This window comes from Macrotis lagotis, chromosome 1, assembly GCF_037893015.1.
Source record: "Macrotis lagotis isolate mMagLag1 chromosome 1, bilby.v1.9.chrom.fasta, whole genome shotgun sequence".
Lineage (NCBI taxonomy): Eukaryota > Metazoa > Chordata > Mammalia > Peramelemorphia > Peramelidae > Macrotis > Macrotis lagotis.
This window is the reverse complement of record NC_133658.1, coordinates 357,678,332-357,705,114: the sequence shown is the minus strand read 5'-3', so window position 1 is coordinate 357,705,114 and position 26,783 is coordinate 357,678,332. Positions and strand designations below refer to the sequence as shown.

General features: G+C 39.3%; 1 protein-coding gene and 1 long non-coding RNA gene across 6 annotated transcripts in view; one reads left to right on the top strand and one right to left on the bottom strand.

The window, feature by feature from the left end:
* LOC141505872 (uncharacterized) overlaps positions 1-2,841 on the bottom strand; it is a 45,161-nt gene extending 42,320 nt beyond the window's left edge. The window contains exon 1 of the long non-coding RNA XR_012473718.1: positions 2,512-2,841. This is a non-coding gene — a long non-coding RNA (uncharacterized LOC141505872). The remainder of the gene's footprint in view (positions 1-2,511) is intronic.
* ITCH (itchy E3 ubiquitin protein ligase) overlaps positions 2,799-26,783 on the top strand; it is a 172,757-nt gene continuing 148,772 nt past the window's right edge. Inside the window, exons 1-2 of one of the 5 annotated variants that reach the window (XM_074212123.1) lie at positions 2,799-2,872; positions 24,906-25,060. The gene's annotated coding sequence lies outside the window, so the exon portion shown is untranslated. Of the gene's footprint in view, positions 2,873-11,273; positions 11,376-24,905; positions 25,061-26,783 lie in introns of those variants that run through there. The other 4 variants (XM_074212124.1, XM_074212122.1, XM_074212126.1 and 1 more) reach the window with 4 other exon arrangements.

Below are 26,783 nucleotides of genomic sequence, written 5' to 3'. Positions count from 1 at the left end.
ATGTGGGTTTAACTACCAGTTTTGACCTTTACAGTCTTGAACAAATCACTTTATCTCTTCAAGCCTCAGGTTCCTCATGTGTAAAATGAGAATTATACTATCTCTATCAGATCTCTTATAAAGTTGTTGTGGGAGAAAGTACAGGGTAGTTTTCTTAGAGTGAGCAAACATTTCATAAACAACCACTTTGTCAATAGGAGGGAGGGAATAAGCCTTTATTAAGTGCCTACTATGTCCAAGACAAATATGCTCTCATTTGGTCCTTATTTGGTCCTCTAGTCTAGCCCTTGCATTTTAGAGAAGAGGAAATGGAGGTCCAAACAGATGAAGTGAACTCATTGATCAATAGACCTGCTGGAGAGGGGCAAAGGCAGGATTTAAACCCTGGTTTTCTCAATCCAAGTTCAGTGTTCTTCCTAACCTCCTGTGCACACTTCCACCTGTTTAGCCTAGAATTTATAAAGAGCTTCATATGTTCCAGGCTCTGTGTTAAATGCTGGGTATTCAAAGAAAAAAATGAAAGCCCTCAAGGAACAGGTGTGGGGTGTGAGGACAGCAAGAAAACTCCCTCTACCAATGTACATATTCATCTGCTCTGCAAATAATATGTCTAAGAGTGTTGCCTGGGGGCATCAAGACATTAAGTGATTGGCTCAGGGTCATATAGCCAGCCAGGAAGTGCCAAACAGGAAAGATTCAAAGGCAGGTCATGCTAAAGGTGATGCCAAGGCTATCTCACTATCCACAGGCAGGTCTCCTGATACCAGGGCTAGTTCATTACCTACTACAGCAGTTTACCTCTAGTCCACAGATGGATATATACACAATAGAAATGTTATACAAGGTAAATTTTAAGGAAAGGTATTACTACCAGAAAGGGGATCAAGGATCAGGAAAGGTTTCATGGAGAAGGTAATCCTTGAGCTGAGCTTTGAAGGAGCATAAAGATTCTTAGAGATGAGTAGGTAGCTTAATCCAAGCAAAGGAACAGTTAATGGACCTGAGAGATGAAGTTTCTGCATGCACGAGGGACCCTTAGCCATTATGACTGGGCTATCATATATGTGAAGGGAACTAATGTGTAATAAAGCTGGAAAAGTATTTATGAAGAACTTTAAATAACAGATGTAGGAATTTGCTTTTGATCTGAAAGGTAATTGGAAGCAACCAGAGTTTATTGAGTAGAAGACTTGTTCTTTGAATGAAAAGGTCAGGAATACTAAACTCACTGCTGGGGAAACAAGACACAAGACCATTTTCAATAGAACTGAATGGTTTCTCAGTGGTCTGCCTTGATCTTTAGCTAGAATTGTTCCCTTCCCTCTGAGAACTTATTGCATCCTCCTGCCTTTCCTGAAACTCTGCCCTTTATTTTGGCCTATGTATTATATTTGGGTGTGGCTTTTCATTTCTTCTAGACTATAAGCTTCTGAGGACAGTGACTAGACTGGGCCTTGGTCTTCCCTTCACTGACCCTGCACACAAGCAGATACTCATACACAGGAAATATTTTTCTCTGTTGGGTTAATGAAATTTTTTATCCTTCTTATCCTGGCTTGGTTGTGATGACAGCTGAAAAGGAAGCAGTGACTGTGTGTGGGAAAAAAAGGTGGAGGAAGGGGCAGAAGCTGCATTCTTGGGGTTTGCATAATCAGGACACCACCTTCTATTTTATCTGGTCCTCAGCTCAGCTTCTCTGACATTAAGGGTTATCTTCAGTATCATGCAGAAGGCTGGGGAGCAAAGGGTCATAAATGGAAGGGAGGAGAAACTTGACAGGTTCTAACACTAGGTATTGCCTCCTGACACATATTTCTCCACCTCCCTCCTTTATTATTCTATGCTGCTAACCTACTTTCTGCAGACTTTTGCTGCAGACATTCTGCTGGTGGTGGTGAACTCCAATGGCACCAAGAGCCTATGGACTCCAGTACTCTGATAACTATTTGGCAGAAAAGATAAAAACTGGAAAACAAGGTTATTTTTTTCAATGACGATGAAAATAGTTCCTTTGAAACTTTATGAAGCACATTCCACCAGGAAAAGACTTAGTAGCAGACCTGCTAATTACACAGATGAGAAAATTGAGACTTAGAGAGGAACTTTCCCAAGGAACTCAGTATACATTTAACCCAATATTTTACTTCTCATGGTTCTATCCACTAAGACTTGATGTTCATAATGATTGGATACTATTGCTTATCAATCATAAAACAAGAATAAAATTAAGGCAGTGAGAGCTGACCATCTATAGACATTTTCCTACACTTCACTTCCATTTGAAAGAGGTAGAAAGTGAAGTCCAGAGAAGCGGAAATGATTTACTCAAGGTCACACAATGACTTAGAAGAGGAAGAACTAGAACTTAGGTTTAGATTTAGGTCTCTGACAAATGAGACACTTGATTTGAACCTGGACTTCCAGAATTGGGCCACTTTGTAAATTGAGGACAGGAGTAGGGAAGGAAGACAAGACTTCTCCATTGCTAAAAAAAAATGACCTATGACTGACCTGCATTCCATGAACATTTAGGATTTCTCCTGGTCACCAAGATAAAGTCCAGGATTCCCCTCCCCCATTTCACATATCCTGATCTATGGCTCTTGATTTCCTCTGGGTACAAACTTTTTGTGGGGGTCAAGAGGAAGAAGAACCACTTTGGAAGAGTCCCTACAGTGGGACCTGCTTTGGTACTCAGACCTTAGGGGCATTCCTCTGTAATTGTGACTCATCAAGCCTTGGTAGAAGGTCCTTCTTTGTGACATTCCTCCATTCTGCATTGTGCATAAAGGGTCAGAGAGGAGACTTACTCTGGACACACTTGATGTATACATCTCTACCTGTTCTTCCTGTTTGAGAGAGATTCTGGAAGGTAAAAAAAAAGGGGGGGACTTGGGGCCAAGGGGCATACCCTGCCTGCCCATACTTAAGTAAAAGGTTACATTTATTGTTGTTTATTCACTTGTTTGTCCAATTTTTTCATGACCCCATGGACCACAGCACACCAGGCATTTGTTTCCTCCACTATCTCTTGAAGCCGGTTCACGTCCTTGTTAATTATTTCTATGCCATCTATAAATCTCATCCCCTGCTTTCTCCTTTTCCTTTTGACTTTAATTTATCCCAACTTCAAGGTCTTTTCCAATGAATCCTGACTTCTCATTGTATGGCCAAAGTATATAAATTTCAACTTCAGTATTTGACTTTTCAGTGAAAAGCCTGAATTAATTTCTTTAAATATTAACTGATTTGATGATCTTGTGATCCAAGTGATACTCAAAAATTAGCAGGCATAAAATAAAGCAGAGAGGGAGGTCCTAAGGATGTGTTGGAAAAGTAGAACAAGAATCTTAGGAAGGTAAGGCCTTTTAGGTAGGGGAGGAAGAGGAACCTAGAGAAAGGCAATAAATTAGCCTTTTTAAAATCCTTTTTCTCATCCATGAATACATTAGGTAACCTCTAAGAATGCTTTTGAACTGAAGGGGAACCTAAAGATCGTTCGCAACCTTCTCTCTTCTCCCATTTTATGGGTGGGAAAATTGAGGCCCAGAAAAGTGAAGTGACTTGCCCCCAAATCCCATAAGATGTCAATGACAGAGACAGAGTAATAATACTCTATTATCTTATTACTTAGTCCAAATTCTGTGATCAAAACAGGGAGAGTAGGAATGAAGATCGTCAAAGATGCTTTATGGATTATTCAACTTTCATTCAATAAACATTTATTGGCACCTACTATGTATTAGGTCTTCTACAGGATACTCTGGGTAATGTCATGTTAGGATAATAGACTTGGAAGCAAAGAAAACCTGGATTTAATCAAGTCTCACAGACTCACTAGCTATGTGAACTTGCAAGTCACAATCTCTGAGCCTCAGTTTCTTTATCTGTTAAGTTGCAACATTTCTAAACCTGTTTCTTCTGTAAAATGGGGAAAATAGCCCCATCTCACAGTTGCTGAATGAATCAGATAACATGTAAAATGCTTTGAAAATCTTAAAAGTGCTATGGAAATGTTAATTATGTATCAAAGAAATGTATCATTAAAAAAGTTAGATGGACTAGTCTTGAGTCAAGCACTAAAAATAAATATGGACAATGCACATGTTCTACTACTGGTATACTCTCAATGTCAAGAGAATTCCAGGTTGGCTCCTAGAATGTTGGAAGGACTCCTACATTCATAGGAAGACACAGAGAAGGTGGGCAGACATGAGAGGTTGCTGTATCACTGGGGGCACTGCCAGGTCAATGAGATCACAAACGCATTGAAGTGCTTTGGTTTGCAGGGTGGTCCATCTCAAGGAAATCATCTAGCTAAAGGTTAGATAGAGGTGTAGGGTATAAGTAAAGGCATTGTAAGAATCGTTGTAGGAATAAGGACGAACTCATATAATCATTTTTCCTCTCCTTGAGGACCAAGGGCTGTCTTTTTTTTTTCCCCTTTGTATCTCCAGTGCTTAAAACAGGACCTAGCACATATTCAGGCATTTTTCAGTTTGTGTTTGACTCTTTCTTAGTGAAGTTTTTGGAGTAGTCTGTCATTTCCTTCTCCAGCTCATTTGACAGAAGAGGAACTGAAGCCAGCAGGGTTAAGTGATTTGTCCAGGGTCACACAGCTAGTAAGTGTCTGAGGCCATATTTGAATTCATGATGATGAATCTTCCTAACTCTAGGTCTAAAATTTTATCCACTTCTCTGCCTCACTGACCATAGGCAGCTCTTAATAAAAGCATTCTCTTTCTCTCCTCTCTCTCTCTCTCTCTCTCTCTCTCTCTCTCTCTCTCTCTCACACACACACACACACACACACACACACACACACACACACAAACAATTATATGTGCTGTTAGGTTTTAGAATGCCATTTTATGTTTGTGTTTTTCCTCCTATTAGACTATAAGCTTCAGAGGATATGGAATCCTGCCTTAGTTATCATTTTGTATCACCCCCTGCATAGTGCTGTATACAGAGATTTGATGCTTTTGAATTTGAAGAAAGGTCTTGTGAAGGAATACCTTTTTCAAACTCAAGGGATGTCTTTGTCAGGGGCAATCTTTTTAAAAATCTTTTCCCTAAACATCACTCTGCCTAATAGACTTTCAAACAACTAAAGCACTTTTTTTCTTCTTCTCACCCCTTCCCCCCCATGAATCACTTCAGATGATCATAGGGTATAGACCATGTAGCTGAGACAACAACTAATCCAGAATTTTTGTATGTGTCATAGATCTGCAATAGACAGATTGTTGAAGACTGTGTGTGGACCCTTTCTCAGAATAATGTTTTTAAAGTGTGGGAGAGAGTGACAACTTGTACTCAGATAAATATATATAAAATATATGTTGTGAACCCTAAAAACTATAAACTTTAAAATAAAATGACAGAAAATATAGGTTAGACATGAAGTTTTATTCTCTGGGATTTATAGTTTATAGGTGGAGACCATCTCTCCAAGATGATAACCCAGAATTGAGGGATACACAGGCATTTTTATCCAAAAAGAAAGAATAAGGGGAAATCATTAACTTTCTTGATGGTCTGATAATGAAGGTTACAATCTTAAAGTTACCCAATTGTTCCTCAAAGCCTATCATCCTTATACAATACTAAATGATTAATTGTTATTTCTTCCAGAACTTTAAGCATCTTGAGGGAAGGAAAAGTCTTCCAGCATCCTGATCATTGTCTTTTTGAATTTATAATTAACATAGGGGGAGCTAGTCAATACCTACTGGCAAAGGTGACTATGAAGTGAAGGTTGACTACTGTTCTAAAGAAATCAGCTTTTTTTTTTTACCAGGAATATAGCTGTGAAAAACATTATTATCATTGATTTATTATTATTATTGTTATTACACTTTGACAATGTGAAGCAAATTCAAAGCAATTTGGGGAGAGGAAGTCATGGGGTGGGGGGAGATGGCAGAATGCATTCTCAACCTGAAGTGATCAGAAAAGACCTTGGGGAAGAGAGGACACTTGACTTGAGCTTTGACAGTATTCCAAGAGGTCAAGAGGAGAAGGTTAAGAGTATTTTTCAGACACCGGGGACAGATCAGAAGATGGAATTTTGTGTCTGGGGATCAGCAAAAAGAAAGTATTTGTACAGCATTTAGCATAGGGCCTGGCATGCATGTAATAAGGGCTTAAAAATGCTTATTCTCTCCTTCCTTCCTTTAACTAGAATATAGTAGAGGCTAATTTTTTATTTTATTTGTGTCTGAGGTCAAATCTGAACTCCAGTGCCCTACCTCTTTTACCGCCTAGCTTACTCCCTCACTCAAACCTAATTCTTATGTTTGTCATGGCATCACCTCCCTGATGTCATGGTCTTCTACAAGAACGAAGGACAACCATCATGAGTAGAGGCAAGGGGGAGCTGGACGAAATCCAACTAGGTTGGAGCCAGATTGTGAAGCAATTACAAGATAGCTTGATCAAGAGAGTTTATAGTTTATCCTAGTGGCAATAAGGAATCACTGAAATTTCTTAAGCAGTAATGGCATAACAGGGTAAGACCTGTACTTAGGAAATATCAGCCGAAAGAACAGATTTGAAAGAGGAAAGACTAGAGGCAGAGCAACGATCTTGATTAAAGGTCACTTAGCTCCTGTCTGTGAGCCAGTCCATTCCAGCTTTGATAGACAGGAAGTTTTTTTTTCACTTGACTTGCTGAAATTTCTCTCTGATTCCTACTCACTATTCTTAGTTCCGCCCTACAGGGACAAGTAGAACAAGTCTTATGCTTTTTCCACATGACAGCCCCAAAGATATTTGAAGACAAGTTCCTCTCCTAAGTCTTAATTCAACAAAAGCTTCCTTAAGCACCTACTATGAGGAGGTCTTCCCTACCTGGAGATCGACAAGAAACTTAAAAATGATAGTCCCTGAGGTCAACAAGTGTAAACAGCCTAAGGCAACTCCCAGCACTGTCATTCTCTGATTCTAAATAGCATTGAGAACTAGGGCTACTTAGGGAAAAGGTCAAATGCTGGGTGTTAGGTGTCTCTAGGAGAGCTGAAATATTGGTACTGCATGACTACTTTGGCCCATGGGCCTCTCTGATGTCACCCGGATAACTATCTTAACCTTTCTTCCTCCAGTTTCTTCATTTTCAGGGACTCTTTGAATAATAACCTCTTCCTTGGTCGTTTGCCTAATTCCTCATGCCACTTTTAACTGTATACTGAGTTTATTTAGAGAATCTCAAAGAGTCTGAAGGAGAATTTTTTTTCTGTAATCATTTGCTCCCCTGCCCCCTCATTTTACAAAGAAAGAAACTTAGGCCCAGAAATGGGGGGGGGGGGGAGGGAAGAAATGACTTACCCTACAACAAGTAGCTAATAAAGAGGCAGAATTAAAATTTGAACACATATCTTTCTGACCCCAGGGCCAGTATACTTTCCCTTTGATCCTGCAGGCTTTAAAAGGGGTTTCTCTACCACAGTAAGAAACTCAAAGGGTAGATGATCTGGTGAGTTTTGAAATGGAAGCGTGACTCAGGACTTTGTAAGGAAAGCATCTGGCTCTTTTTCAATCATTTGCTTCCCTCTATGCTCTTTGTCTTCTTACATCTGCTTTTTTCTCCTTTCCTTAGCTGCTTCTGTCATGAAATGTTCAATCTCCCTGCCTCCCTCCCTCTGTTCCTTCCTTCCTTCCCTCTTTTTGCTCCCTTTGTTCTCCAATAATTATTCCTAACCCTTAGCTACAGCTCACCTTTGGTCAGATGGTCAGAGAAATAATTTGCCATTTCTAATGCCAATCTAACCCAACTCTGACCCTTGCTGACCCTCCCCCCCAGACCATCCCATTCCATCCTCTTGGCTACCAGGAAGAGAAAGTGTCATTAATTAATTATGTGTTGCTTGCTAGGCATTCTTACAGAATGCCCAGAACCTAACTTAGAAGAGGAGTGAGGATGAATTGGGCAGAAGCCTGGTTTCATCTTATAAGCATCAGCATTATGCAGTGAAAAAGCAAGGAAAATCCAAAAGACCTGGTTTCTGTTCCCAGTTCTGTTATTCACTGAACAACCTAAGTGGTCATTCCCTTTCCCTCTGTGTGTCCTCTTCTGTTAAATAGAGTTAATATTTGGATAACCTCACAGAGGTCACTTTGAGGATCCAGTGAGATGAGATAAGGTATATACTTCATAGGGCTGTATAAAGGTTTATTGTTATAAATACTGCCAGATTTAGGACTCTACTTCTGCCTTAGACCCCCCCCCCAAAAAAAAAAAATTGCAGGTCTTTCTGGTCTTCCCAGGACTGCTGTAAGGGCCAGGGTGTACTGGAAATACCACACATTCACTCATATAGTCGACATTAAATACCTGCTCTTCTTGGCACTGAGGTAGATACACAGTATGGAGAAAAATATTATCTTATTTGCCATTATGCCACAGTGCTAGTGACCTTAAATGGCTCCTTTGTGAAATCAAGAGGAGATCTACTAAATCTGAGAATGGAAAGGACCTCAGCTATCAGCTAGTTCAATCTACATGTATATCCTCTATACCTTCATTAAAAGTGATTATCCAATCCTTCCTTGAATACTCCTGAAAATGAGGAAATCATTACCTCCCAAGGCAGCCCATTAGATTTTTGAATATCCCTGATTGTTAGTCTTTCCTTATATTACATCTTAATCTGCCTTTCCACAACTTCCATCCATTGCTACCATTTCAGCCTTCTGGATCTAAATAGAAAAATTCTATACTATCTTCTTCAAAACTTCTCTTTAACACTGTTAAAATAATTAGCTTGTTTTAAACCTAAGGACAATCACAAAGTTCTCTGAGACTGAAGGACTTTATCTTAGATGAAAAATTACAAATATCAATCATAATCTCTCTGAGCATCCCCAGGTAGAAAAATTCCTAAGATTTAGGCAGAAATTGATCTCTGCTTCAATTTACATTTATATTTATCTCTAGTTAAGCTTTGGTCTGAGATTGGGGCAAAATTCATAATACTGGAAATACTTGGGTAGCAAAAATGTTATATTATAGTGGTGAATCAACTTTTTTTTTCCAGTATTTCTCTCAATCCTTGAGTAGGTGAGGTACACTGATAGCCTGTAGAACTAATGCCCCCTTGGATGTCTTCTCTGTCCTCTTGTTGGTTGGATGCTTCCTACCATATCAGTTCTTTCATGCCTACCTCTTCCTCTCCTAGAATTTTTATTCTGAGATAGCTCCTTTTATATAATTTCTTTAGGATATAACCAAGTCTCAAGCAATGGCTTGGACTGATTCAAGAAACTATAAATACCTAGTTCACATCAGATTCTGATTAATTCACTCTAACAAAGGTAATTATTTTTAGTAGTTGGATAATCAATGTATCTCTACTCTTATGTTTGAAAAGGAACATCAGACAGAACATTGGATTTGGAGTCAAAAGACTCAGGATTAGACTTCTGGCTTTACTAATACACTTTCTGTTTAGCATCAACAAGTCTTGTTTCACCTCTAGTTTCTTCATCTGTAAAATGACATCAAACTAGATGCCAATAAAGGTTTCTTCCAGTTTTATATCCCATGGCTCAATTTCCCCCTTTGCCATTATCCAGCCTAAATAAACCCCTCTAGATATTTGAAGAAGGGTATGGGGCAGTAGCAGCTTTGAACTTATTGGCTCTTACTGATTGTACATACCATGAATTCTCCTTTATGCAGAGAGGTGGAGAGTTGCTTTAGTCACTACCGATTGGCATAGATCTTTGAACTCTGATCAGAGGCTTTCCTGTGCCAGTCCCAGAGGCCTCTAAATCTAGGACATGTCATAGGAGTAGAAGAGGACTCTGCCTTTCCAAGCTAAGACAATCTCAGTTATATTCCTTACCATCAGTTATATTCTATATGCTAGGTGGAACTGTGAATAGAGCACTGGTCTTGGATTCAGGAAGACAGAATTTGAATCTAGTCTCAGATCTTGACTCTTATTAGCTGTGTGACTATGGGCAAATCACTTATATTTAATTGCCTCACATCCAGGGTCATCTCCAGTTGTCCTGATTCTTATCTGGCCACTGGACCCAGATGACTCTGGAGGAGAAAGTGAGGCTGGTGACTTAGCACAGCACCCCCTCACTCAAATCCAAATTCCTATGCTTGTCCTGGCATCATCTCCCCCACAAATGGACAAAACAGTACTCTTTGGGGCTCAGGGAGATTCAGTAGATTCAGTAGATTCAGTAGAATGAGTCCCAGAGATCCAAGTGTGACCTACCTTGGGCAAACCACTTTCCCCATCATTAAAAACTGAGGTTGGATTTGGCAATCTGAGGTCCCTTCTAACACTAACAGACTGTGATTAGGTCTTGATGCACTATGTAAAACTTTGTATAGTGTAAGAGGTAACTTTATTCTTTTAACATTGTGCCTTGGCTACTGGAAGGACTTCAGGCATGCTTATTTTCTTTTAGTCTTATGTAAACATACAACCACTTTCCTTTATTTGCAAAAGAGCAGCTAGGTGGTGCAGCGGACAGAGCACCAGCTCTGGAGTCAGGAGGACCCGAGTTCAAAAGCAGCCTCGGACATTTGACAGGGCCTAGCCATAAGACCTTGGGCAAGTCACTTAACCTTGGCTGTCTGGCATTCAGGGACATCTGGCCATGGGACCCTCTCACTCAAACCTGATTCATTGGGGGCTAAGGTGGCACAGTGGATAGAGCACTTGGAGTCAGGAGGACCTAAGTTCAAATGCGACCTCAGACACTTAATAATTACCCGGCTGTGAGGCCTTGGGCAAGCCACTTAACCCCATTGCCTTGCAAAAAACTAAAAAAAAAAAAATCTGATTCACGTGTTTTCATGGCATCCATCGGCTCTCTGATGGTGGCAAATAACCGTCCAGGCTATCGCTATTATGCATGTGGCTGGTCCTGCTAGAGCACCGCCACGGAACGAGGACCACCGGCATTAACGTGCCCGTCTTACGGATAAAGATGTCACCTGTTCTGGCAAAAGCCATGGCTTGCCCAGGGTAGCGGGGCACTCGCCGGCGTTCGCAATTCCAACCCGACGCTACAACGTAGCGTCTCACACTTGGGGCTCCCAGGGAAGAGCCTCTGGCTCTGTGACCAGCCGCCCTTGAGGCGGGGAGCCCGGGGACGCCCGCTGCTTCGGGATCCCCCTCCTTTGCCCGCCCCCAAACCCGGCACCTCTAGCGGGGAGATGGGCGTGGCCGCGAGGCCTGCTGGGACTTGGAGTCCCGGCCGCTCCCCGGCTCCGCGGCTCCCGGCGGCCGCGCCTGCGCAGTGACTGCCGCCTCTGGCTGCTCGCTGTGGTCTGGGCTCGGGAGTGGCTGCCATCTTAGCCGCCGGACCGAGGAGCCGCCGCCGCCGTCTCCCCTTCCCCCCAGCCGGTAAACACTCGCGGGAGGGCGGCCGGGGTAGGAGCAGGGCAGGCGGAGGGCAGATTTCGGGGACGGGGACGGAGCCGTGGCGCGGAGGGCGGGGAGGAAGGGGTGGTACCCGCGGTTCCTGCGAGCCCCCCTCGGCGCCGGGCCCGGGGCAGAGGGACAAGCGGGGCGGGCGGGCGCGAGGCGAGAGCGGCGGCCGCGCCGGGGCTCGGGAGCCCCCCGCCCCCAGGCTGGGAAGTTGTGCGAGGAGGAGGCGGGGAAGGGGGAGCGTGGGGGTGGCGGGACGCGTCTCCCCCGCCCCGCGCCGCGCCGCGCCGCCCCGCCCCGCGCCGCGCCGCCCCATTCCGGCCCGGGCCGGCTGCTGCCCGCGGCCCGGGACCCGGCGGCCGCCTGTCGGCCCCCCCCCCCCCCGCAGGCCGAGGGGCCCCTCGCGGGCCCGCCCCCTTCCTGCCGCTTCAGCCCGGGGTGTGCCAGCCGCGCCGAGCCGCGCTTCCCGAGCCGGGCTTCCCCGGCCGGCAGAAAGGGAGGCGGCGAGCCCGAGCCCCCGCGGCTGCCGCTGCCGCTGCCCTCCCTGGCCGCCCGCGGGGGCCTCGCCCTGGGCCGTAGCGGACCCACGCGAGTCCAGGGCAAGCCTAACAGGATGTCCTTCGTGATGAAGATGCTGGCGGATGTGGGGAAAGGGGTGCAGCGTAGCTTGTTTGTAAGACTTGTGACTTCAGCAGATAAAAGTGCCAGTTCTGTGGGGTGGCGATAGGGTGCCGTGCTGTGCGGGAGCAGGTGCACTTCAGCTCTCAAAAAGGCACATTTCTGCACAGAGTTAAAGTTGATTCAGAGCATAGATAGCGATATCTATATATCTTAATTTTATCCCTAACTTTTTGCTTTCTAATTTCTGCTTTAGGTTTTATAGGTATGTTTTCTTTTAGGATTGTTGTTCCGCCCAGCCGCTATACTTTTTATTTTTTTAGGTTTTTGCAAGGCAAATGGGGTTAAGTGGCTTGCCCAAGGCCACACAGCTAGGTACTTATTAAGCGTCTGAGGCCGGATTTGAACCCAGGTACTCCTGACGCCACCTAGCCGCCCAGCCGCCCCAAGCCTCTATACTTTTGTAGCTTTTAATCTATCAAGAAATGCTATATCCACAAGGCAGTGAATATAAAGTAGTTCATTTTCACTACTTGCATCTACTTCATACACCAGCTATGGGGATTTATGTCCTAAGCACCTTTTCACAGGCCAAAAGGAAAAGATTTGAGATGTAGTGAAATCCTATCCTGTTTTCTGGTTTCAGCTGATGTACAGGTATTTTTTTCTGAACGCATGGGACTCTATGGCAAATACAATGGCTTCAGAGACTGTTACATAGTTTCATTATACAGAAAAAATAATACTAAGTGATTGTTCTATCAGATTGGTCAAAGAGGCTCATTAAGAAGTCTAAATAACATAGTGGATTATCCTTGAGTTCAGTTCCTTGGGAACCATTCCTTAATATTGGTCTGAAACACCACCAATTAGTACCACATCAGTTTGGATTTTGAGGAAAAGCAGCAGTTTAGATTGAAGGATAATGAAGATCAAGTATCCTCTTACATGGACTGAGAAGCATCTTCTATTTAACATCCCTCCAATCAAGCAATTAGCCAGAATTTATTTAAAGTTTCTGCTATGTGCTAACCTCTGTCTAAGGAATAAAGACAAAAATGAAACAGCCCTTTACCTAAAGGAGTTTACAGTCTATTAGGGGAGGAAATATAGATATGTACCAGAAAAGATTCAAATGAATCTTTGCTGTCAAGACTTTGGGCATTCTTTTTTTTTTTTGGTTTTGTCAGGCAGTGGGGTTAAGTGATTTGCCCAAGATCACACAGCTAGGTAATTATTAAGTGTCTGAGGTCGCATTTGAACTCAGGTACTCCTGACTCCAGGGCCAGTGCTCTATCCATTGCACCACCTAGCTGCCCAAAGATTCAGATTGTAATCTATTAATACATAGCCATTTTTGCAACTTTTCCATGCTTTCTAAAGGTTCTTCACAGGGTTATACCCAGTGGGTTGGAGTCTCTATTTGTCTTGATATCAACAGGGTACTTGTGGAACACTCTGGCTGTCCACTGTAATCCCTTGATTTTACCATGTGACAAAGCATCTTTTCCTCTCATACATTTCTTTTGTAACATTCTTTGCTCCTGTTCTTCTTTAGAGTTCTTTTTGGGTAAGTGTTGTAGCTTGTTCACAAATACTGTGAACTCTTCTACTATCCTTTCTATGCTACTCATTCTGAGTTCTTTAGAGACAGTTATAGTCCATATCTTGCTTTGCTATATAGAACACTGGTGAAATGAAAAAAATGTGCCTTTGCTTTTAAGGGAAACTCTGAGTCAGTAAGAGATCTTTGCAGTTTTCTGAAAGCAATCCTCCTGGTCATCTCTGGTCATATTCATTCATATCCATCCATACTGGTATCCTAGATATATACATACTGTTGGACAAGTTCTATAGATTTCATTCAAATGCATATTGAAATCTGAGCAATAGCCATTTTCATCTACTTGGTCTTTCCTGTATGAATTTCTTAGAGTTATTACACTAAAAAAAAAAATAAATACAAGCTTTTGTCTTATATTATCTCCATCCTTTACTTTAGGTAACTTTCTGACATTTTGAGTCTGTTTTGTTTTTGTAATTTGCATTACTACCTTGGTATTGTCCACTTTTGTAACCTTATCCACCAGTCATTTAGCTCAAATGCAGGTTCCTTTGTAACCTTACCCATCACCACTCAACCCCAAATTCTAGTGAATTCAACCAAAGTTTCTGAGCTCCCTAATTCTCTTTTCTGAAGGGAAGGATCTGAAGTGATTCTTATTCTAACCCTTACCTCATTAAACCATCTACTAAGAGGGATTGCCTTTAGATCAATTAGAGGGATTGATCTGGGTTTAAAAAACATAGCCAGTCCTGACTTTGTGTCATTTGCCTGAACCAAGGCAGCCTTTTCAACCTGCATTCCTAATAATATAATAAACATATATACACACATATATATATAATATATGTATATATGTATGTACACACATATGTAATAGACCGCTGTAACTCAGAAATTTTGAACCTCAGTCTATCTTAATTAACTTCTAACACCACAATAGTGATAGAATAAGAAGCAAGAAATTGGTAAGTGGGGAAAGAAGAGAGAAGTAGGTAAAGCAAAAAGATGAAACAGAAGGAATTGTGACCATATAGGAAACAAAGGACAAGATAAAATTTTTTCCCAAGGGTAGCAATTATGATGAAATAGTTTATAAAAAGATTATAGAAGAACTTTAAATACCCACCATAGTATCCATTTGTCTTGACATTCCTGATTACACTTGCCATCTGGTACACAAAATTGTCTTATAATAGAGTTTTTAATACATCATTCTTGCCAAGGGCAAGGTGTCATGTTAAATCTAGTTCTAAACATAGTAGAAAAATACCCAATTGAAGAGTCTCATTAGTAATATTAAAGATTAATAATTGATCTCCAGATCTAAACTTGTTTCTATGGTCTTTGATTTCTTTACTCAGTATAAAATTGATAAGTAATAATAATTAATATTAATAATTTAATGTTTATATATAAGACACTATTTAGATACAATGAATGAATGAATGAATGAATGAATGGGAATTGGTGAAAAAGCATTTATAAACTGTTACCATGTGTGAAGCACTGTGCTTAAAAAAAAGGTCCTGTATTCTTAAGGAACACAGTCTGAGGGAGACAACACATGTAGGACTTTTTCAGCTGCAAATCAAATTGACCCATGTTCTTTAGGGTGTAGCAGCAAAGTAGATGGTAATGCATTTTATTTACTATCATTTCTACTGATAAAAACTTATCTGTTTTTCATTTTACATCATTTGACAATGCAGAAAGGATGTCAGAAACTTTCTGGGTCTTTAGTAACTGTATTGCTGAGGAGGTTTAACATTGGCATTTGCAGAAGCAGTTAACTAGATTGACTCTGTAGGGCTTGTGGTTGAGGGGTCTGAAGGCAAGCTTCTAAGGCGAGTTCAGGGATCTAGATTGTTGGTATTTAATGGGATCTGATGTTGGTGGTAGTAGTTTGATTCTCTTGGCCCATGTTGGCTTCAGGATACCAAGATGCTTGGGCTAGGTTGGCTTGCCTCTGCTCTGTGGGTGACACTTGCTCTGTGATATAGATGACTGATCCCTTCACCAGAACTGCTTCACTAACTCCTGGCTGGGGTATCAGAGTTGGTGATCTGGATAGATTCTCAGAGCTCTTGGATAAAGGGTCTTAGGATGCCATCATATGAGAAGTGGTCGTTGAGGAAGTAATTTTAATTTTAAGTGATACATACTTGATTACTTTTGTCTTCCCCCCAGAGTGCCATACTGCTTTAGTATTTTGGTTTACTCTACACAAAATTATGAAATACCAGCTTTTTTGGTAATTGGAAAATCTTGATGACAACTCAGGTCAGTGCTTTTTACCATTCTGTTATGTTCAGAAAGAAACATTTAGCACCTTGTATAAATTTGTGGTTCTAAGATGTTTATGATGAACTCTACCTCATTTTGGAAACATTGTATTAACACATTATGACATTTACTTTTCAAGGGAAAAGGATGTTTGATGTTTCATCAACTTTTTGTTCTTTGTTTTGAAGAAGGGATAATCAGGATTCTAGATTATTTGTTTTTAACTACAAAAATAAACTCCAGAAATGCTAGCTATAACTTAAAAAAAAAAACTCAAAACCTCAGGCATCTCAGCTAATTGTTCAGGCAGCTGACAAAGTCTGCATAAAATATGTTCTTTTATATATTCCAAAGAACAAAGCCAGTTGATCATTCTCTTTTTATAAAGGAAACATGCTATTCTTTGATTGGATCTTTTCATTTTGAGTCTTCTTAACTTGATGGGTTAATTCATTCAATAGATATTTATTGTGCCTTTGAACAGTGTGCTAGGAAGTTTGCATGATAACTTTTCTGCTCATTCTGAAATTTCCATGGATTACTGTATTCAGTGAGGCAGTATGAATTGTATTTCAGTCTGTTCCAATTGTCATCCAGCTATAGATAAAAAGTCTAGTAATCACCCAAATTCAGTCACAGCTCCTTACTGGAAAATCAATATAAGAAATATGCTTTTTAAAAAGTAAAACCTTTAGTTAGGATTAAAGAAATAGAGAAGGAATCTACTTTCTCACTCTAGGGATTAGTTTTATCCTTAAGTGAATAGTGAGAAATAAACAAATGCCTGAAAAACTAATGTTTTATGATTTCAGAAAATGCTAAAAAAAAAAAATCTTTATATGTTCAATATAGGGAAAATCACTGCCTGGAATCTTCAACCATCTTAGTTATTGCAGGAAGTACTTTCTCTCTGGTCTCCTAAACTTAGGTTCAGTAAACCAGCCAGGACAGCTTTGAGTAGACAGAGCTCTGTCTTGAGTAGCCCTAGCTCTGTCTCTCTCCTTCATCTGGACTTGCCCTTGGTGGTTTCTCTTCTTCTTCAATTTCTGGAACCAGAATAGTGTGAACATAATTTGAGAAAATCAATTCTATTTTGTAATTGATTCTATTCTGTAGCACTGCTGACATTTTGTATAACTGTCTTTGAATTAAGTTCAGAAGTTCAGTTTTCCTCTCCAAGTTGTTTAAAAGTAATTTCCCTATAAATCACTTTAATTAAAAGAAACCTGTTTTTGTTATAGTTCCAGCTCTCCTTGTACAATTAGATGAAATCTTTATAACTTCAGTTATTCTTGCAAGTGGACTCAATCAGTTAATTTTCTAGTGACAAGATAGGGAAAGAGGGATTGTTACTATTCTGATTTTGTAACCAATCACACTGTATCTCACATCTATGATGTTGTCATGTATTTATTTTGGATTCTCCTTCATTTGTCTTTAAAAATACTATATCAATCCTTATTTGGAATCATAGCTTACTGTAGTGACTGTTTAGTGGCAAATTTGTGCTTTGCTAATAAATTGATGGTGAAATTTCTTACTACCAGTGCTGAATCTTTTAAGACTTTAGTCCTGGGAGCTTTAATATGAGACCTTTACTTCAGATCTAAAAGGCTTATGGGAAATGTATTCCTTTCAATAAATACTTACTACATCTTTCATTGTGCTAGGGGTTAGGGAAATAGAAAAACTTCCCACAGATTTCACTGTTCTTGAAGAACTTTGCTGGCTAACATGAGACAAAATTACACATGAAAGGTCAAATAATGATACAATAATATGAGATGGAATAAGGCAGTATATAATTAAATGACAGAATGGCATTGATAAATTCTTTGAAGAGACAAATCTCTGGGTTGGAATTGTCCAATAAGGCATCTTGAGTTAAAAGGTAGATACTGCTCTGGTAGATACTGCTCTGGATCTGAACTAACCAGGTAGAAGTTTGCTAGGTGTAGATAGAAAATAAAAGAGGCATGTGTAAAGATGGAATTGTAATGTTCTTGATGTATTCTTGCACATTCAGTAAACCAGTCTGTCTAGGATTCATAGAGGAAGAATGGGAAGGTTGGAAAGATAGGAATTAGATTATAGAGGAGTTGGAATTTTAATTTGAAAAATTTTGAGAGGGAGAGCAACACAGGATGGAGTCAACTAATAGAAGAACTCAGTAGACTTTAATGTCTACTATGTGCAAAGCTCTGTGTTGAAGACACAAAGATGAAAGTTAACAGTTCCTATCCTCAAGGAGTTTTATAATCTTGTTGGGATTCTTATCCTTAGGCAAGGGAGGCAGGATCCTCTAAAACCAAGTTTTAATTATTTGATAGTATTTAGATCAGGAGTGATGTGAGACAGAATAGGTGAAGTTGAAAGTCTGTCTTGGGGAGAGCAGGATGAGTTTAAGAAGAATCTGACTACCCCCTTAATTAACAGATATTTAAATGTTAGGATCTGCTGCTTTCCTAGGGGAAAGGGTTGGGGGAATGAGTTTTAGAGGCCAGGAGTTGCAGGTGAGACCAAAGAGGGGAGGTGATTCTCATTTAGGGGTTAACCTGGGAATGAGGTAGGAAGTTAGATAATGAAAGACATCTTCAATCATGCAGGGACAGATGGGAGGAATTCTCTCAAGGTTGCTTTTCTATATCACAAGGTCCTTCTCTGGCATACCTTTATCACAAGGTCAAATGGGTAGGAAAGAAGTTGCTCAAGTTCTGTGTCTTAAGACAGAGGGGAATTTTTCCTGTATCTCAAGACCTCTCTCAGGCATAAGCTCCAGTATCAAATTATAGTTTACCTGATCAGTCTGAAAAGAGAAGGAATTGAAAATGGGCAAATTTCAGAAGCTGGTATAATAATTTAGGTATGAAAGGAGGGTTTATATGAGGGTAATAGTAAATATGAAAAGCCTTGTATTAATGTCTGGAGGAATTTTTATTTTAAGACATTCAGTTTATAGCAGTTATTGAATGAACCACAGTACTAGGAAGGCTTTCTCTTTTACTTGTTTGCAAAACAAAGACTGGCTGACTGATGATGGTACTGTACAAGCAATCACAATTTTTTCATCACATACAAATTTTGCTGGACCATGTTTCCAGTCTCAGCACCCTCTAGTTGACATATATTGTGATTTACTGGATAGCATTTTTTTTAAAGATCAGCTTCTAAAAGTGGAAAGATCTTGATTTTAAGTAATTTATGATGTTTGTCCTTCATTCTCTGCTCTAGTGCAGCTAGGTGGCTCAGTGGATAGAGAGCACTGGTCTTGGAGTCAGGAGGGCAGGAGTTCAGACACTTGCCACTTACTTACTATGTGACCTTGACGTCCTTAACCCTGATTGCCTTAAATCCTGATTCACTGGAACCAGATGGCTGTGGAAGAGAAAGTGAAGCTGGTGACTTAGCACAGCATCCCTTCACAAATCCAATTCATGTGCTTGTCATGGCATCACCTCCCCTGCTGTCATGGTTTTCTTCAAGAATGAAGGACAAACATTACTAGATTGCATGAGCAAAATAGAAAGCAATTGAAATCCCAAGAAATTTAGGTACTTATGGCATTTTAGATTATACATTATTGGTAATTTTACAAGTTTTATTATCCATATTATATACTGAATTTCTGAGGTTTAAGTATATTAAAAAGGTTGTTTTGAAAAGATACATAATTTTTCTGTGGAAACATGTCATAATTATTTTGTGTCAGAATGTTTAAAAAACTGAGGAGAAATAGTATTGTAAAAAATGGAATTTGTCTGTCTATCCTGAGGATGATCTTTGGGATTTTGAACCAAGCATTTTTTTCTTTTGTTTTGAAATTTTTATTTTATTTTAAAAGTCTTTCTTGAGGGGCAGCTAGGTGGCGCAGTGGATAGAGTACCGGCCCTGGAGTCAGGAGTACCTGAGTTCAAATGTGGCCTCAGACACTTAATGATTACCTAGCTGTGTGGCCTTGTGCAAGCCACTTAACTGCCCATTTGCCTTGCAAAAACCTAAAAAAAAAAAATCTTTCTTGAGTAGTTCTCAAATTATTTAGAGGATACATTTGCTGTCTATAATAAAGTAATAATAAATTAGAACAAGCATTTTTATACCTCTGTTTCCTTATAAGATGAAAGGAGCTTTTATAGACATTCATTCTCCACATACCACTATAATGCAGACATTGGCATTTTTCCCATTTATAGATGAGGGGATTCCTGAGAATTTTACAAACCTTTAGCAGATGAGCAAAAACATTTATGCCTTCAAGTTAGCTTAATGAGGCTAACTAATTATGAGAAGTTTATAGTGTCAAATATACAGCTTTCTAGACAGTTTTAAACTTTTGGGACTTTTTAAATGGTAAATGGAAGTTCATGACTTAATTGAAATTGATATATTTGTGATTATTCATATTGATAAGCACTTAAGCTTCCAAAAGTAATTATTGACATATGTTGAGACTTAATATCTTCAGTTTTTGGTTCTGTTGCTGTTACTTTTTATATTACTATTGATAAGTAAAAGCATTTAGCATTCTTTCTATATTGTTGTTAATGAGTAAAAGCATCTAGTACAATGGTAATTATGCTTTTCTCAGCAAATAATTGATGGAAAAGGAGTTAAGTAAGTTCATAATGGAAAGCATATATGCCGAAAATAAATGGCCCTGTTCTTTGCCTTTAAACTATTAGAACATTTTTTATTCATGTTATAGACTCAGAAGAATTGTGTGTGTTTCTTCCTTCTTTCTTTAAATTATCCTTCTTAAACATTCTTCAAATGGGATAATGTGGGGTTTTGGGGGGGGGGTTTAGATTTTGGCAAGGCAAATGAGGTTAAGTGGCTTGCCCAAGGCCACACAGCTAGGTAATTATTAAATGTCTGAGACTGGATTTGAACCCAGATACTCCTGACTCCAGGGCCGGTGCTTTATCCACTACGCCACCTAGCCGCCCCTAAATGGGATAATGTTTAAGAAGAAAATGTATATCTAGACTTTTTGGGGCACAATAATATTACTGCAGTATAGATTATGTGCAGTTTTTGGTGGCAAATGGGGATTTTAAAGAGATTTTAATTCTACTAAAGCTTCAGTTTAGAGTCCTTGTTGGACTTCCTGTGAGGATGACTGCCTGAATGGGAGACTTCCTCCATATCTACTCCAACAAACCCTAAAGTTTGTTCCATTTTGAATAATGATCATGAAATCCAATTAGAAACTTCACTTCAGTGATTTTTTGTTTCTGCACAGAATGACCCCTCAAAGATTACAGCAATACTACTAGATATAGGATACAAATAGGCCTGCAAGGATCTGTCTGGAGACCAAAAGAGCAAAGAACTTCTCTAAGAAGCCCCAAGAGTAGGGACCTTATGAGAACCAGTTGACTCTGCATTGCTCAGCAAGGGGGTGGTAGGAAGTTCTGCCATGTGCTGACCACAGCTCTCAGTCTGGGTCTCTGTGAGAAGCCAGAGATGACCCTGAAAATTTAGCATTCTCAACCACAAAGTTCTTGCAGACTAACCCAGGTCAACAGGGTTCTCAGGCCCAGACCTAGGGTAGAACTAGAACTGAGGGTAGAAGTTAGAAAGAGGTAAATTTCAACTTAATTTGAAGCAAAATTTCTTAATAAAAGCAAAATAAAGACCATCAGGAAAATAGTGGATTCTGTATCTCTGATGATTTGGGTGAGATAACCTTCAGAGTTCCCTTTCAGTTCTCAGATTTTGGACTTTTCTGTGAATTTCAATTGTTTAAATGTAAGAATAAATTAATTATATGTTGAAAAGCTTGAGATAATAATGTGACTATATTAAGATTATTCTATTTTCTTTCACTAGATTCAGTCATATCAGGGAAAGGTCATCTTAAGCTAGGTCTTCATTGAAGAGTTGCAGACTAAAACCAGTTTCAATTTGCTATTGATGGGTGATGCTTCCATTCCCTTTGGAATTAAGAGCACTGATTGACATGATTCTTTTCCCAGTTTTCTAATTTGGGGAGAGAGTTTACAAAATTTTTTTTAACTACATGTAAAAATAGTTTTTAACATTTTTGGATAAGATTTTGAGTTCCAAATTTTTTTCCCTTCCCAAGCAATCTAATATAGGTTGTTCATGTACAATCATGTCAAACATATCTCCATATATTAATCATGTTGTGAAAGAAGAATCAGAAAAAAAGGAGAAAAAACACAAGAAAGAAAAAAAGCCAAAAAAATTATTTTAAAAGTGAAAATAGTATCCTTTGATCTGCATTGAGTCTCCAAAGTTCTTTCTCTGAATGTGGATGGTATTTTCAGTCATGTTTTTTGGAATTGTCATTGGTCACTATATATTTAAGAATCTTAAACCTTATATTTTACAAGTTCCACTGTAGAAAAGGATGATTGTTTATCAAAGCAGCTAGGGTGTACAGTGGCTAGACCAGGAGACTCACTAGCTGTGTGACTATGGGCAAGTCATTAAACTGCTTTCTGCTTCAATTTCCCTATCTGTAAAATGGGAATAACTTACCTCCTACTGTTCTTATTTAGCTCAAATGAGTTATTTGTAAAAGAAGTAATGAATTCTGTGAGGAGGTCTTCACAAATCTTAAAACTGTATATAAATATTATACTAATTACATATGTGAGATATGTTGCAAAAATATATACTATGTATAACATAATTTATCTTAGCATTTATTAAGTACCATCTTTAATCCAGGCATTGAGAGTACAAAGACAAAAGTGATCAGTTCTTATCTTCCAAGTGTTTATTTACTTCAAAATACACGCAAAATAAATACAAAATAATTTTGAGAGAGAAGACATTCACAGCTTTGAAGGAGTCTAAAATGAATTGATCCTTGAAGAACTCTAGACATTCTAAGAGGCAGAAGTGAAGAGTGAGTGCATTTCAGGTTAAGGGGGACAGATGGTTCAAAAGTATAGAGTTGGGAGGGTAGAGTGTCATATATGAGGAACACTGTCAGGTTGTGAAGGACTTTAAAAACACCAAACAAAAGAATTCACATTTGATCCTATACCAAGTAATAGAGAACTATTGGAGTGAAAAAATGATTTTTTTTTTACCTTAGAAAAATAACTTTGCTTGCAATAGGAAAGGATAGATTGGAATAGAGAAAAACTTGGGACTGGGAGACTAATTGTAAGCTTTTGTGACATATGTGACCAACAAGATGAGAGCTAGACTTTCTCTGATCCTTAACAACCTCTCACATCTTTCCAAAATACAAATTATGTACTAGAAATAAAATATATCTAGCTGTCCCCTTGGATCTAGGACACCAAAAACCCAATGATGGCAAAACAAACCAAAAAACCCTCCATAAATTATGCCTCATTTGAGCATCTGCACCCCACTTCCCTGACTTCTTCCCACCTCCAACCACACCTGGTTTCAAGGCTGCAAAAGCAGACTCAACCCTTGGGCTTGCAACAGAATACAGCCTGGTATCCTGACATTAACTTTCCTCACCACTCCCTCTTTTCAGTGCCTGAAGATCCAAACTCCATACTGCAGATGTTAGCTAGGACTGGGATAGTCAGCACTATGGTAGCTTTCTGTGCTGCAACAGAGCCCTTTGGGATAGGAGAGGAGCACAAGTTGGGTTTGTAATAGAGCTTAACTCTACTTTCTAGAGCTTAACTCTTTACTTTGATCCTTGCCTACTCCCAGTATGATGAAGATCCAAACTCCAATTAGTAGAACTTTTCCCAGATAGAAAGAAACATTGTAGTGTTTTAAAATGCTGAGCAAGCAAACTGAGGAACAGAGGGAATAGGACCATATACCAGTTTTGGGGGGGGGGGCTGTGTGATATTCCAATAAATCTGAGGGAAAGAGTGTGGCATTCAGTTACATCCAGTTTTGTTCTCTAAATAAATAGCCACTTGCTGCAGAAAGCTAAGTTACTCATCTATGAATTGCCCAGTGTGGAAGGGGATTGAGATGCTACTTTGAGATTTAGCCTCCAGAGAAACTACTATCAGAAAGGAGGGAGTCAGAAAGTGAGCAGTGGGGGGGGGGGGGGGGAATAAAGGGGAAAAGACTGAGATTGCTAAAGATCATAGGAAGAAGAAAACTCAGAGACTTTGAGCATAGACAAACCAACAGGGAAGATAATAACAGTAGAAGGAAATTGTGGTCTATTAAATGAGTTCAATTATCTTTGAATAAAGATTGTAAAACAAAGAAAAATTGTTAAAAATCTGATGAAGCAGAGTATTCTCTGGATTTTGAGGAGAGCATAAAACTATAATATGCTATTCCTAAGTGGTTTCAAAGAGAAATGAAAATTGTGAGAGTATAATTTACAGCCTTCTACAGCAGAAATAATTGGCAGAATAGAAAATTCTGAATCTCTGGTAACAACTTTCACCATAGAAACAAAGGAAAGAACATCTGATTAAGAATGCAAATATAAAAAAGTGAAGAACAGTCTGGAAGCAGAGAAAGAAAAAAAATCAATAAATGATAAGAAAATATTCTTTCCATACAAGCAAATATATTGGTTTTGAAGACAGAGTGTATAGAAACAATTTAGGGATCATTGGTCACCCAAAGACACCATAAATCAAAAGTGAACACCTTGCTATAAAAACCAATAGAAGAAAACTGCTCACAACTTCTAAACAAAAGAAAACAAAATGTCAATTGAAAGAATTCTGAGATGGTCTCCAGAAACAAAAACAAACAAGGTTTCCAATTCCAAGACACATAGTGATTAAATTTAACAATTATATTGAGAAACAACAAATTCTGCTAGTGACTAGGAGAAAGACCTTCAAATAGAAAGGAAAGGAAATTTCGGTAATACAAGATTGCTACAGAAAACATAGAATGGAATGGAATGATATATCCTTAAGAACAATGGAGCTCAAATATAGCCCAAGGTGACTTACCTTGCATTCTGAGGTTAAACATAGATGAAAAAAGACAGATCAGTAATAGAGGAATTCAAAATATTCTCAGAAAACTGGACTTGAAGCGTTTTTTTGGTTTGTGTTTGTGTTTTGTTTTATTTTACTTTTTGAAAACCCCAGACAGCAGAAATGCAGAAAGTATGAACGAATGCAGCAGCCAAGGACAGCAGCAGCAGCAACAGTGATAACAGTGAGACCATCATTAAGAAACTTTCTAAATATACACAAGGAGACAGAAATGAAGGTGGAAGACAGGTAGTGATGATGATGGAGAGGTGAGTTTGGTGCATTATGGTTAGAATCTCATATACCACCTATACGTTAATCACTGTTTTTGATGGGCCTGAATTACAAAATGGGAGGTTGTATGGAAAGGAGGGGAGGAGAAAGGTAGAAAGGGTTATGTGAAGTGCCTTGTTTAAAGGACTAGCAAAAAGGGTGTAAGCAATAAAAAGTTAAGTTTCCACACCTGCACATCTAATCATGAGACAGACAAGGTCAGGCTGATGTAAGTGTTAACTTTTCATAACTGCTTGGAAAAACATTTAATCAGGATCAGACAAGGTCAAATAAGTTAAATTTGCAGTTAAAGAATGAACAAAGACAGCAGAAAGGGGGAGGAGGATAAAGGGGGAGCTTGTCCTAACTTAGCAGTGACCCAAGAAAGAACTGTACCTACTTAAAAAGGTTTATACATATTACTTTGCATGCCCCCCTCATAAAATTAAGCTTCATTTACATAATATGGGATGCATGAAGAGGAGAAAGAAATATATTAAAGAAAGATGTATCGGGAGGATTATAACCTGGAAGAGAGTTAGACCAGTATAACTCTTGAAAGGGAGGAGGTGAAAGAAATGTATTATACTAATCCATAAAAGCCTTCTCACTTTTGTACCCAATGCTCTCACCTGCTTTGAGAGGTGGAACCCGTTTTTGGCCAGAATTGTAGGATTTCTCTTAAGTTCTTGCTGCATAAACTGCTGATACTTAACTATGTCAAATGTGTTTCTAACAAGGGGAAGGCAACAACTTATCTTTCAAGAAGAGGAGAGCATTCAGGGAGTCAGTGAAGAGGAGGGGAGGGGAAAGAATAGAATAGGGTTGCAAGGGGGTGCCTTATTTTGGTGGTGGGAGGGATGCCACTGTGTGTGAAGAGATATGTTCTGTAAAAGGAGATGAATTACTTGTTCTGAATATTGTTTGTAGGGATTTGTTGGTTGGAGAGACTACTCAAGCCTATCTCGATAGAGTCAGAATCTCTAGGTGGGAGGGTATATGGGCAAATGGGGGAAGTTTTTGAGGTAAATGGGGAAGTAGATTGACCTGAGGAGAAGACCAAAGTCAGTGGTGGGCTATATAATTGAGGATATGGAAGGGAAGTAGAATAACCTGAGGTAGAATTACCTGCAGGAATTGAAATTTTTCTTGGAGTGATGCACAATAGAATAGGGAAACCTGGGGAAAATTCTACAAGGCAGTAGCAGAAACTATTAGAAGGGAGACCCTCAGAATGAGTACCTCAAAAATTTTTATTCCATGAGAGATGCTAGAAAAAGGCATATGTGTACATATGTAGACATAAAGGGAAGATCTTGATAGATTGTGAAGAGGATGAGGGAGAGAAATCCTCTTTGGCAAAGAACATAGAAAATGAAATTTAAAGAACTAATGAATATAAAAAACCCCCCTAATGAATAGAAGTTGAAGGAGAAGGTAGGAAGATGTATTCTGCTTGATTAAATGAGAGGAAAAAAGAGAAGAATTAAATAACCAAATAAAAAAAGTAAAGGAAAAAAGAACCAAAAGTCCAAAGGAGAAAAGGGAGTAATAAATAAAAGGGGAGAAGGGGGCAGGAGTTCATAGAATAGTGAAGGTGGGAATAGGACCACAGAAAGAAAAGATTAAGCCAAGGTAATGAAAGACACATTTCCTCTGTTTATAGCAGAAGAGAGAGGAAATCACAATTTTAAAAAACCCTCAATATTAGAGACATGA